Below are 13,917 nucleotides of genomic sequence, written 5' to 3'. Positions count from 1 at the left end.
TCCTGTCAGCATGTAGATTATCCTACTTCTTTCACAGCTGCATGATAGTTCATTGTATGGATGTACTATCACTTATTTAACCAGCCCCCTATTGGTAGACATCTAAGTTGTTTCAATTTTTATAATTACAGAAAAAACTTCAATGAATAAATTTGTATATAAATCACATACACAAGTGTATTTGTAGGAAAGAGCCCCAGAAGTGAAATGGCTGGATCAGAGAATATGTGCATTTGTAATTTTTATAGATCTCACCAAACAGAAGCCCTGACAATTTACATTCTCAGTAGCAATGTATAAAAAAGTACAAGAGCTAATGTTTCCTCAGACTTATGTCCAAAGAGTATATCATGAAATATTTCGTATTTGAAATTTGGTAAATAAAATATGACATCCCAGGGTCATGTCAATTTTCATTTCATTTATAATAAGTGAGCTGAGTCTCTACACACACATGCATATGAAATTTTTGTTTTCTTTTATAAGCCATGTGTTCCTATCCTTTGAGTATGTTTCTGTCAGGATGCTGTTAGCTTTCAAATTATTTTATTATAGGTGCTTTTCATATATTAAGAAAAATTAAAACTCAGGGTTTCAAATATTTTTCTCTAGATTGTAATTGTCTTTAGACTTTGTGTATAGTGGGTCCTATCATACTCAAATTTATCAGTATCTCTTTTAATATCTTCTTGGTAATATGTCACACTTATAAAGACCTTCTTCACCCCAAGACTATTTTGAAAACTCTCCCGTAATTTCTTCTACAGTAAAGTTTCACATAATTCATACAAAAATCTTATCTTGGATGTAATGTAATTAGCAAATAGTTCCCATCTTCACTAGGACCCCATTTTCAAATTCCCAGTTAAGTATGGGTTGAGGCACAAAGTGGATGTCAAAGCTGGGAAGGGAATACCAGGCAATTCTGTTTATGAAAGTATTCTCTGCTCCTCATCTCCCCAGCGGGAGCCAACAAAATGGATACCCTGTATTCTCCGGAGTCCTGGGATGGCTGCTGCCATAGACCAAGAATGTCTACGGACAAGAATTCATGCAGACTTCACACTTTACATCAAAACGAATTCTTGATGTTTCATAGCTTAAAATGTTAAAGAAACAAGGAAGCTGTAACTTAACAGAAAACCCCATCATAAAGAAAATAAGATATCAAAATTCAATTGTTTAAAATGAGGGATTATATTACGGTGAGGCTAATGAAATGACCAAAACAGTAGCAAGCCAGTGTAACCAGTGAGCCAGATTCTGTGCTAACCAGCTGTGCTACCCATACTCATTCTTGACTGAGGCTTTATACTCTCATGGCAGTTGTTTATGCCCTCTTAAATATCGATGGGGAAGCTTTTGGTGACATCTTTTCTTTTTCATTCTTTCTTTGGTTTTATACATATAAAAGGACAACGTCTGCAGGTGGCTCAGCAGTCCTGATCCGTCAACTAGAGGTGTGGTTACCTTCGTTCATCCGGTGACACGGGATTCTGGAAATGGCCGAGGGCGGGGCCCCCAGGCAGGCAGCGTGGAGAGTCTGTGCCCCTCTCCTTCTCCACGCTCCTTCCAGGTGCCTCTGGGAGCTAGGGACCTGGTTTCACCTGGAGGAGGTGGAGGGGCGCTCCGCTGGGGGATGCGCAGGACGCAGGGCCTCTGCGTGGCTCTGCATGGAGGGCAAGCAGACTGCCAGGCCCAGGGTGGCAGGTGCTGTGTGGGTCAGCTCAGCCCAGCTGGCGGTACTGAAGGTGAGTCAGGAAACTGGAGGGCATCGGGCTCCTGAATGTTTTCAGACCCCCCTGCGGCACTGGGCCTCATCTGGCCCAGGAGGCCTAGAGTCAGAAACTTTCTGGGCTGGAACGAACCTTGAAGGTCTTCAAAACCACCCCTCGCCCCATTTGATGCCCTTCCCCCAGCGTAGCCCCCTGGTTTTGCTTGTTCACCTCCAGTGCTGGGGAACTCGGTCCAGGCTGGGACAGATTGATTCGCACTGTCAACCTGTCACTTCCACCCCCTGGTCCTGGTTCTGATCCCAAGCAGGATGAGAGCAAGCTCACTCTCTATGGTGGCCTGCAGAGGTCTTCCCATCCCCTAAGGTTCTTTGCTGAGGTCCCACATCTCCAGCTCCCCATCCATGCCCCAGCCTGGTCCCCACACCCTCCCCATCTTGGCCGGAGTCCGTCTCAACATTCAGGGCCGGCGTGGCTCTCAGTACTCCAGTGCTGCATGGTCAGTGCAGGGAGATCAGTCCTGCACCACCGGCTTTGGGACCCTCTGCCTTTGCAGGCCCATTCCAAGGTCCTGCCACACTAATCTGATGGCTAGCCACTGTCAATCTGTCCACTCAGCTCACACCATGCCAGCCCTGGCCCATCATTGTACCTTGGGATCTTAGGCACCGAGAGCAAGACCTCAGTCATCTTGCTGAACCCCCATCTGAGAGGGGGATCCCTCGGGACCCATGTGCAGCTTGCTCGGCCCCTCCTTCCCTAAGCATTTGTCTCCACGATGCACTTGAGGAACATGGTGTCGTCCTTCACGTAGGCATGCTTGGGCGACTGCAGCTTGTTGAGGCGGAAGGAGAGTGGGCAGCCGCTGGCCACGTTGGTTTCACTCTGGGGCTGCTGGAAGGATGCTGAGTTCAGGTAGGGCCGGAAGGCGTCGATGGCATGCTCACGGTTGTTCTGGATGAGCAGTATGAAAGTGACCTTGTTCCGGAAAGGCCACGGCAGCAGAGCATCATACTCCCCTCTCATGAACACGATGAAGAGGGACAGGTGGGTCCTCTTCCCCGTCCTGTCCCCATTCAGGTAGAGCCGCAGGCACACAACTTGTATCCATACTTGGCAGTGTAGAAAGCCGGGGAGAAGAGGCTGACGGTCCTGCCGCAGACTGACTCACGGCACCGCCTGGTGACACCGGTGATCTTCCATAGGAAGGTGCCCTCGTAGGAGGTCTCTTCAGTGAGGCGGAAGCTCTGCCCCAGCTTGACCAGGGCCCGGGCTTTCTGGGCCAGGGTCTGCTACAGCTCCACCACCCTCTGTTCCAAGCTTAGGATGTGCCCACGGTCCAGCCGGCTCTGGTGGATGGAGGTGGCCAGGGCCAGGTGCGAGCCCTCCACCTCCTTGCTGAGGACGGTGACAATGTTCTCAAATATGCACAGCTCAGTCAGGGGCTTCTCCTTCGTGAAGTGCTGCAGGGCCAGCTCCTCCCGGCTCTGGGAGCCGGGGGCCCAGTAGCAGTCCACCTCTAGGTCCCCAGCTGCCTCCGCAGGCCCCTGCAGCTGCAGGTCTGACAGATTCCGCTCCAGGGCCACGGGCCCAGACCCCAGGCCAGAGCCCAGCTGGGTTTCACGAACCCCAACAGGCGGTTCGGGTGTGTGGCCTGGGAGGTGACCTCATGCTCCTGCCTGAACTTTGGGCTCCCCCTGAAGGAGCAGCCAACACCGGCAAAACGGCACCCCACTCCAGCCACTGCCACCTCGGGGTGATCCTGCCCCTGAGACAGAAGGCTTCCTGGCCTCTTGGATGGGGAGTTGTCCCCTTTGCATTTGGGACAGATGCCATCCTCGCCATTCCTCACATTCTCAGAGAGACAGACGGCACAGCAGAGGGGCCTGGACCCTGGTGGGACCTGGCAGACGGGGCAGGGCACCCAAAGGGGAACTCGTTCTCATCGGGGGCCATCCAGGGGCTGCTGGCTGAGCCAGAGGCCATCTCGGGGCCCCCGGCTGGCTGGTGGGGGGCCCCTGTTCAAGCTCCTCTGGGGAGGGGACCAGCCGCACGGGGTCTGTGCTGGGAGAAGAGGTGAGTGCTGGCCAGGCCACCCTCTCTGATGAGCAGGAGTCTGATGATTTTACCTTCTCGCTGGCTTGCGTGGTTCAACGTTACGGCAGGGATGAGACAGGAATTACCCTCTATCGTGAAAAAAATCCCCTGGATGGTGACTGCAGGCTCTAGGAATGGCCAGTCTCGAGCAAGAGGGAGGAGGAGAGCAAGTCAGAGAGAAAAAAGAACCGTGTCACAGACTTTCAGGAACCACAGTTAGAGTTTCCACTGTTGGAGGACCTCAGGCTGACGCTGGCTTCCTCCACCTCCTGCCCGGGGGACAGGGGCAGAGAGACCCCCAGTGGGTGACTTGTCTATGTTCCCTGCAACCTTGGAGCAGCCTAGGATTCTCAGTGTGCATGTTCACCACCCCAGTGGAAATCTCCAGGGTTCTGGAGTCAGGTCCAAAAATGCAGGTTCCATGCATATTAGCTCTGCCCAGAGTATCTTAGGTAAAGGTCACTTTCGCACAGAGGGTCTTGGTTACCACATCTTGGCGCTGCCGCTGCCTCCCAGCGGCCCCACAGGAGCTTCCAGTGGTGCGAGGACCCTTGGTCCTTGGTGGCATCTTTACATTTTATCTTAATTTTCTCTATGTCTACCTGAGGCCCGGGTCTGTATATTACTTCTCTAATATACTGCTTATAATATAATAGAACTCAAGGAATGTTCAATAATGAATCAATAATATGGTGATCTCAATGGGCATATACAATGCGTATCTTTTGTATCCATCATTTTAAGCTGCATTTTAAATCTTTATTTATTTAGTGTAAAATTAAGTAAAATGAATTAGAGCCAGTGAAGATAATTGTTAGAGCCAGTGAAGACAGTGAAGATAATTATTCACAGGGGAAAAATTCTTTGAAAATTGATCAGTTACTTCCAAATATATCATCCTACTTTTGAAAAAATGGAACTGAATTTGTTCTATATTGTAAGGAAAGATGTCAAACCATCCACCCGCTTAATCAAAGTGGACTGAATTTCATCAAACTATTTTCCGACAAATGAAGTATTTATAATCATGGACTTTTTTTGGACTAATTTTCTTTAAAGATTTTTAAATATTAGGTCACCCTTAACCTTTGATGAAACAACCACCCCACTATGTAATATGATTTAGATGTATCATAAAAATTTCCCTATCCCTAGAATATCTTTTTCATTCAGTTCACTGAAGCCCCGAAATCCAATCTGAGATGTATTTCTTTGACTAAAGATTACTTTCATCTTTCAAAATGGAAATCTTTTGGAAAATGACATACATTATCAAATAATCAACAAATTTACAGATGTACTTTATACAAATGCTTTGAAGATTAAATTTATTGGACTCTTTCCATGGATTTTCTGGTTATTGGAGTCTTAAAAAAGAAAAATTAAAGACCATATTAAGTGAAAGGGATTGGGAAAGGGAAGATTGAAGACAGGAGAATTTTCTTATCCTACATATTTGCTCATACCTGTCATTCTTTGTAACCCTATTGGCCAAGTACTGCATTGATGTAAGGTCCAGAGCATGTTGTTTAACCCTCAAAACCCTCTAAATCCAATAAAGAGTTTTATTTAAGTTAACAAATATTTATTAAATCCCTACTGTGTGTCAGTAGGTACACCTTTCCTAGGTGTTTGGGATACAGCAGTGAAGCAAACAGATAAAACTCCCTGCCCTATTTGAGCTTATCTTCTACCAGGAGAAGTTAAGTAATAAACAGTAATCATAATAAGTAAACAAATTACATAGTTATTTTAGAGTGATGGTTACTATGGGACAATAGAGCAGCTTAAGGGGAGGATTAAGAGTGCCAGAAGTGAGGCAGGTTGCAATTTAAATGAGATGATCAGGATAAGCCACACTGAGTCTGTAATACAACAATCCTCAAAGGTTTAAGGGTAAAGGTTGTCAGCCATGAGAATATCTGAAGAAAAGACTATTCTTAGTGAAGTGAACAACCAGTTCCAAGGTACTAAGATGGGGACATGTTTGGCATGTTCAAGTAGAACAGAGAGGCTAGTGTGCTTGGCAATGAGAGAGCAAGAAGGAAAGGAGAGAAAGGAGTGAGGTCGGAGAGATACTGGGGTGAGAGATGAAAGAGGTGGCCTTGTAGGAATTGGCTTTTACTCTGAGTGAGATGTGAAGCCATTGGAAGGCATTAAGCAGAGGACAGACACGATTTGACTCATAGACAATTCTAACTCTGTATTAAGAAAAAAACTGTAGGGAGGCAAAGTTAGTAGCAGGGAGTCTAGTTAGAAAACTATGGCAATAATCTAGGTGAAGATGTTGGGTTTGGGACTGGGGGAAGACCACAGGAAATAGGAAGAAATTATCAGATATGTTTTGAAAGTAGAGCCAAGAGGATTGGCTGATGGATCAGATGTGGGATATGAGAGAAAGAGCAAGAAAAATGTTGACTCCAAAAATGTAGGCCTGCGATCATCATCAAGTGATAGGGGGAAGGCTGCAGGTAGAGGAGCTTAAGGAGAGAAGACCAGAAGTTCCATTTTGGACATGTGAAGTTTGAGATCCCCTTTAGCCACTCAAATGGAGGTTTTCAGTAGGCAATTTGGTACACAAGTCTAAAGTTCAGAAGAGAGGTCTGGGCTAAAGACATAAACTTGGCAGACTTATGGCATATACATAGAGTTTAAATCCACAAGACTGGTTGAGATCACTAAGGGAGGGAATGCATGTGGAAAGGAAGAAAAAGAACTAAACTCAGTTGCACTTCAACATTGAAAGTTCAGGCAGAAGAGGACAAACCAGTAAGAGGAAACCAAGAAGCAGCAACCAGTGGCATGGGAAGAAAACCAGGAGAGCGTGGTGTCCTCCAAGTCAAGAGAAAAAAGTGTATTGAGAAGGAAGGAGGCCTTAACTCTGCCAAATGCAGCTGACATGTTAAGTAAAATGTGTCCTGAGAACTGACCATACATGCATTTAGCAGCATGAATGTTACTGGTGACCAGAGCAAGGATGGATGACATGATGGGGACAAAATCTTGATGGGAAGGAGTTTAGGAGGTAGAAACAGACAGTGAGCAACAACAACTATTTGAAAGAAGTAGATACAAGTATTGCATCTGTTTTACAAAGGCTCAAAGAGGGTTTGTACTTGCCCAAGTGCACATACCAGTATCCAGTACAGCTGGGACCTAAAACCAGATTTGCTTGAATTCAGAATCTGTCCTATACAGTCTGGGATCTGCCCTGTTCAGAGATACAATAATTTAGTGAAGGGAGAAACATGAACTAAAAATAACTATTGATCTCTCTTCTTCTATGTTTTTCTACCAAAAATTCAGACTAGTGTTTTTACGGTCTTCCACAGCATAAAATCCCCTCTCACTTTCTAGTGCCATCCTTTGTCTGGTCTTGTTGTTACCTCATTGTGTAAGCATTATCCTCACTCATCTGACACTCTTCTCTTAAAAAAACAAAAAACCACTTCTCTTGTTTACCTCTATGTCCAATTATCACATTCAACTGTTTCCAGATCTCTGAATCTATATGTTATTTCCCATTTACCTAGGAATCAATGTCCTTCAGTCCATTTCATCTCCCAGTAGATTCTATCTGTAAGATCTATAATAAATCCACTACTAATTCTGGCTGAGAGGTTAACATGCCTCATATAGTCAGAAAATAGAGTGAAGAATCTTTGTGTTCATGTATTGGTATATGGTTGAGGGTGGAGGAAGTGTCAGACAAGGAACAAACAAAGCTGGAGATAAAGCTCCAGAGTAACCTAGATTTCTAGTAACATTCCTAGCAGTGTTTGTTGGCAGAAAACGAATCCAAGGGTGGAAAAAAGCAATATGGTCCATAGCATGACAAAGAGAGGAACTGGAAAATAGAGTTTCATACCAAAAATCTGGCAGAACACACGAAGTGGAGGAGGGAGGGAGTCATAACCATAGACTTGGGCCAGTCAGATGGCAGGGAAGATAGTGAGAATGAGCCCAGGAGCACAGACGACTTGGCATGAAGTGCCCTGCTTTTACTTCTCTCCTCATGGCCTGTCTTCAAGTGCCTTATTTGTTCTATGAAGTATTACCAAAACTCCTCCTTATACTGGAAATATTCATAGTCATAGTGACAAGCTCAGTATAAACAGAACCTCTATTCTACAATGCACTCTCTTCTGGGTCACTGGAAACACTGATTTCTTCACAGGTGCCATTAACCTTTATTAATATGACAGTCCTAGCCATGATATACATCCTTGCAACAAGCTGGTCTGTTCATGATGGATTTATATGTTTTTTTCAGCCTGCTTTTGCGTACACTGATCTTTTCTGTGTGTATTGCCAGCCTTATCTCAATGAAAGCCCATGACTCACGATCTGTGTCTCTGAGTCATGCTCTGAAGTTAGGTGAGTTAGCCTTAATTTGGTTCTTTGCACTTATCAGTGTAAGCCTTGCGTCCCGGAGAACTTTGTGTTGTTTTCCTTCCTAGCACTTGGAACTCCCTCAATTGGTAGTTGATAACTTCCACAAGTATGCATTTTACATGAAGGAGTGAAAGTTGGCTCAATGACAAGCAAGAAGAATAAAGCAAATTGGCACTGAATAGAAACTGTGTTGTGAAAGACATTAATGTTGAGGAAAGCAGAGATTTTGTAGATAAAGTTTCTTGTTTGCTTCATTGTAAACCAACTGACTTCACTATCTAACTGTAGGTCACAAAGGAAGAAGACAACCCTGGAGAACTTGATAGATATGGGAGGGGGAGATGAGAGGGAGACGTCTTGTCCATTCATGTATCTGAGATTAAATTATTGCACCAGAAAGGGAGGAGTGGATTAAATACGAGAGTAACATGCAAGCACCAAGTGTTTCTATCATAGCCTGAATCCCCAGAAGAAAAATACTCTGAACTTGTAACTTCATTTTATATCCTGACATTGTCTGTTATTTAAAAAGCCTTATGAACTAATAGCATCTGAGAACCTGAGAAATGTGCCTGGAACTGAACTATCTGGTCAGGAAACACTTAGACAATGGTCTGAGTAATTCATTTATATGTTAGAACAGATAGGAGAACTTATTTAATTGTCAAAGTGTTTAGAAGGAGAATCTTGAAAGTGTACCTAACATTTCTTTCCTTTCTTTTTTGCTCTACTATTTAAACTTCACTAATTTACTGTGGTCATTTTTTTCCACAAAGAAAGCTTAATTTTTTGCTAATTTTTCACTTGGATTTTCAGACTTTTAAGTAAAGAATTCTTTACATCCTAGGAATTTTGCAGACTCATTCATAATAGTTTGAAACATGTTTAACACTTTATTACTCATTCTCAATGGGTAATACAAAATTAATTTTTATTTGATGTTGTAAATATTATGTTTCTTTTCCCCAAAACTCATCTACTTTTGGTCTATAACAAGATATTAAAAATATGAGAAGGCCAAGTGTTATTTAGCATTCAGGATAAAGACAGTCTGTGGTTCCATACTTTTTATATATTACAGACATGACTAATTCAGAAGTAGATTGTTCTTGAATAGGTATATATTATGTTCCATTTTAACAAAAATAGATTTTTGTTCCTTCTTCCCTTTGCTTTTCCTCTGAAAAATATTCATGGAATCTCAGCTATTGTCCAGGTGCTGTGATAGATGTCATAGATAGAGCTGTAAACGAGCAAAACAGACATATTTCTTGCTCTCATGGACCTTACATCTAGGGAGATGGCCAGTTACTGAAGAAATCCTTATACAGTCCCAGTGGTCAGCACTATATAGACAAGTATAGGAAATATATATTAATCTGTCCATCATGTTTCCCTAGGGAAAGGAACTAAAGTACAAGAAGCATTAAGCTAGATGTAAGGGAGGAGATTTGGGAGGCAGGTACATTCCAGGCTGGAGCTTGGTATAGTGGTCAGGATCACGATCATGAACAAGCATGATTTTTCAACCTTTCCCCTGATCCCAAACCTGGAGATGCCACAAAGTTAAAAAAGAATTTTGAGGGATCCCAGAATCTATATCAAAGGCTGTGAAAAGTCCTTGGAGACCAGAAGGTGGGTCAGGTCCCACAGAACCTAGAGGAAATCTTTCTAGTTCTATACTTCCCTCTCTCTTCACCTTTTACTGGCCAGCTCAGTGCCTCCTCTGCCCTACTGGGTTCATGGGAGTGGACAGAAAACCTAAGTTCCAGTCAAGCACCTGCAACAGGTGGTAGTTCATCTGGGCACCACTGGCCCCAAGAATAGACTAACTTCCTAGTGCAGAAGGACTGAGTGGCTTTCCATCACCAAGGCCCTACTGGGTAACTACAAGGAGAGACAGCCTCCAGAAAAAAAGCAGGGTTTGGTGAAGGTTGAGGGTGGGCAGGTTACAAAATGCAATACCTGATGCTCTTCTTCTTTTGTGGTCACCCTCCAACACACATTACCTTTACCAAGAGGAGTATCAGCTCAGATCTGAGTTGTCATCTCTCCCTTCAGGTACACATCACCAGCAAGAAAGATGGCAGTTCCACTAATATGAGCACAAAGGAAAAAAATAAACAGACATCTGAGGGGTACAAGTGCAAGCTCTATAAAAGAGTCAACCTATCCATGAGAAAGCAAAATTACTGGGCCAGATTAAAATACACAAAATATCCCTATCAAGAATAAAGAGAGAACATTTAAAAAATCAAACAGTTTAAAAGATCTTACTAGAGCTATTAGGCAGGAAAATATTAATATTGAAATAAAGGACTTAATTTCTTAGGGAGATTGAGAAAAAAATACCAAAAATTATTTCTGAAAAGTTTGCAAGTGACTCTTGTTATTAATGAGACCCTTAAACAAAAAGAAACAGATTTTTTCCTATTTGATCATTGACTATGTATTAAAAAGTTCCTCAAGCCTTTCTTTAGGACTCATTCTTGAACAGAAAACAAACAAACAGATGATTCTCAGCAAAAGAAAATTGTTTTTTCATAAATAACACAAATAATGTATAAATATATATATACTTACTAAATAAAGTTCAACACAGAAGTATGTAGAGGAAAAAGTGAAAGTCTTTCTTCAACATCACTCTCAACAGTTTGCTTTTCTTTTTCTAATATAAGTAGGATAATACCGTCTTATTCTGTAACTTGCTTTTATCGTGTAAAATATATTTTTAATATATATAATATATATGTATTTCCATGTCAGTACTTATAACTCATCTCTTCTTTTTTAAATTATTTGCCTTGATTTTCTACTTTATTTTAAAAGCAATTACATATGTTCACTATAAAAAATCAAACAACACACAAATGTATACAAAGCAAAGTCAAAATCCCCTTTCATCTATCAACCCCTTATCCTTTTATCCATTTACATACACACATGAAAAATAATATGTATTTCTATATATTATATTATTTATTTGTTTGTTTCCAGTGCTGTGAATTCAAACACTGAAAAGAGAAAAATATGCTTCCACTCAGATGCATAATGAGAAAAGAATACATTGGTTTCCATTCCACACCAGTACATACATGTAAGCTCTTCTGTTACAGTTTGGCTATGAATAGAATCAGGCTATATATATGACCGCCACGGTTTATTTGCTCAGTTGATAATATTTCTTGGCAACCATCTCTGGTTAGCATATGGAACTAAATTATTGTATTGATGAATGGGAATTCTAGGTTTTACCATTCCAGCCCAGATAGTCATGAAAGTTATTAAAATAGAGTAGGAAAATGATTGGTTAGAACAAATTATATGCTTGGATGCAGATGTCTCATAACAAAGCCAAAATCAATCTCTGTATATATACTAAAAGAAGAAAGCTATTAACTGTGTTGAATTAAGATTTATTTTCTGGCTCTTGCAAGTGATATTTATTTCCTGGCCAATTACTACAGAAGTATTATCTGCTAAAGTTATACAAACTATTGGGGTATTTTAAGGGAGTGTTAGTGAGAGAAAGTTCTTAAAAACTCATAAAAATGAGTAGCAGATCATAAATCATAAAAAAAAGTACATAGAGTGTCTCAAACAGATTAATTTGAGATACTTTTGTTACTGAAATATCCTCATATTTTCTAATACTCCCTTTAAGACATGTGAATTGAAAATCTTTTGACCCATCACAAAACTTTCAAAATAGCTAAAGGTGTCAGTTCATACAGATCACACTAAATTAATAAACATCTTCTAATAGTCTTCTCCCAGAACTTTTAAGTAGGAATTATTTTCAGTTTTACTTATTTATTTTTGAATTGCTAGAATACAAATAACCACTGAAATCAAACCAATGTCTTTATTATCTTCTTTATTTGTTTTTGGTAATCTTAAGACTTAAAAATGTCCAGACAAATTCCTTTTAACTGAGTTTAAAGAAAAAGAAAGAAAGAAAAGGAAAAAAAAAAAATTTCCATGCTAAAACCTCAGGAGCCATGCTTTATCCCCACAGAAAATGTTAATGGCTTAGTAAAGTTACCCCAAATTTATGGGTTCATTTAAATATGGAATAAAGTTAAATATAGTGGTACAAAAAACACCACTAGACAAATAACAGAAAATGTATCTTGATGATATGCCCAATATTTATTCACTCAGGTTGAGAGCTGCATAAAAGCAAAATAAAACCTTAAAGAGAAGTTTGAATGATTAGGAAAATGGAAAACTAGATGTTGGCATTTTCCCATAATTCTCATTGCCATGTATTGGTTTCTTCTATTCCTATGTAGAGGGGAGAATATCACACTCTATAAAGTTTCTTTTTCTTACTGAAACCAAAATAAAATTTCAAGCTATATGACAAAGGAATTCAGGGTTTTGGGGAGAGTTTGTTTGTTTTGGTTCATTCCTTCTATATGTGTATTGCAAAAAAAATTCTAACCTAAGTGATGTTTTGAAATATTACCTACTTGTAGACTGTCTAAAATAAAAATCAATGGCTTTTTCATATTCTTGTAAAAAACCTGTTAGACAACTTAAATGAAATAAAAATAGATCTAGATAGTAATTTCAAATCAATGTCACACACAACAAAGGAAAAGGTGAGGTTGAAGGTGGGGAAGGATCTAGAAAATGCAGGACTTTTCTTTAGGTTCATAGAAGCCATGCTAGGTCCTAAGTGGGGCATGACATCGTTTGTAATTTGAAAAGCCCCATCTTGGCTGTTATATAGAGAATAATTTATAGGAGCAAAAGTGGATGGCAAGCCAGCTGTAGTCTAGGAGTAGCCATGGAAATTGGATGTATGTTTGTAAAGTGCTTAGCACAGATTCTTGTGCAGAGTAAGCACTAATTAAAATTATTAATCAAAATAACCCCATATTTCTATGTTTTATAATTTTACTCTGAATTGTGTCTCTCCTACAATATGAAATCCAGATATAAAAGTATATTTAAGATCTTCTGTTATTCAAGTTCTCTTTATTTTTCTCAATTCCCCCCAAAAGTCCTCCATTCCCTGACTTGGCTATTAAGCAGAGAAAGTAGAAGCCATCATGCAATAAATCCTTCAGATTTCAAATGCCAAATCTTCAAATTTGCCCTAGGGCTTCCCTGGTGGCGCAGTGGTTGGGAGTCTGCCTGCCGATGCAGGGGACACGGGTTCATGCCCCGGTCTGGGAGGATCCCACATGCCGCGGAGCGGCTGGGCCCGTGAGCCATGGCCGCTGAGCCTGTGCGTCCGGAGCCTGTGCTCCGCAGCGGGAGAGGCCACAACAGTGAGAGGCCCGCGTACCGCCAAAAAAAAAAAAAAAAAAACCAAAAAAAATTTGCCCTAAATCTGCATTGAGTCTTTCCTCCTGGTACTTGCTTAAGAGGCATTTCTTCTGCCCAAGGCTAATCATTTCCTCAATTCTAGATTTTAGCCCATCCTGCCGTCTTTCTTTAGATGATCACTTCTCTCTCTGGTATATTTTTTATTTACTGACTCCTCACAGCACTTAAATGTCTTCTGCTTCTCCCATTTACAAAGAATTCCCAACTCTTTCCTCTCTTCACTTCAAGATTTCTGAAGTTTCAAATTTTGTGGTCTCCATTTCCTTACACTTGGGTTCTCCATTTCCTTACTCTCCTCTCTTTCTTCAACCTCATAGAATTAGATTTTTCCCTCCATTTCTTCACAGGAACA

At 41.3% G+C, this 13,917-nt stretch overlaps 1 pseudogene; it reads right to left on the bottom strand.

The window, feature by feature from the left end:
- Positions 1-2,492: 2,492 nt before the first annotated feature.
- On the bottom strand, positions 2,493-3,719 carry LOC131767696 (TNF receptor-associated factor 1 pseudogene; annotated as a pseudogene).
- Positions 3,720-13,917: the final 10,198 nt, after the last annotated feature.

The sequence above is a fragment of the Kogia breviceps genome, chromosome 13 (genome assembly GCF_026419965.1).
Source record: "Kogia breviceps isolate mKogBre1 chromosome 13, mKogBre1 haplotype 1, whole genome shotgun sequence".
NCBI lineage: Eukaryota > Metazoa > Chordata > Mammalia > Artiodactyla > Physeteridae > Kogia > Kogia breviceps.
This window is presented reverse-complemented; position numbering and strand designations above follow the sequence as displayed.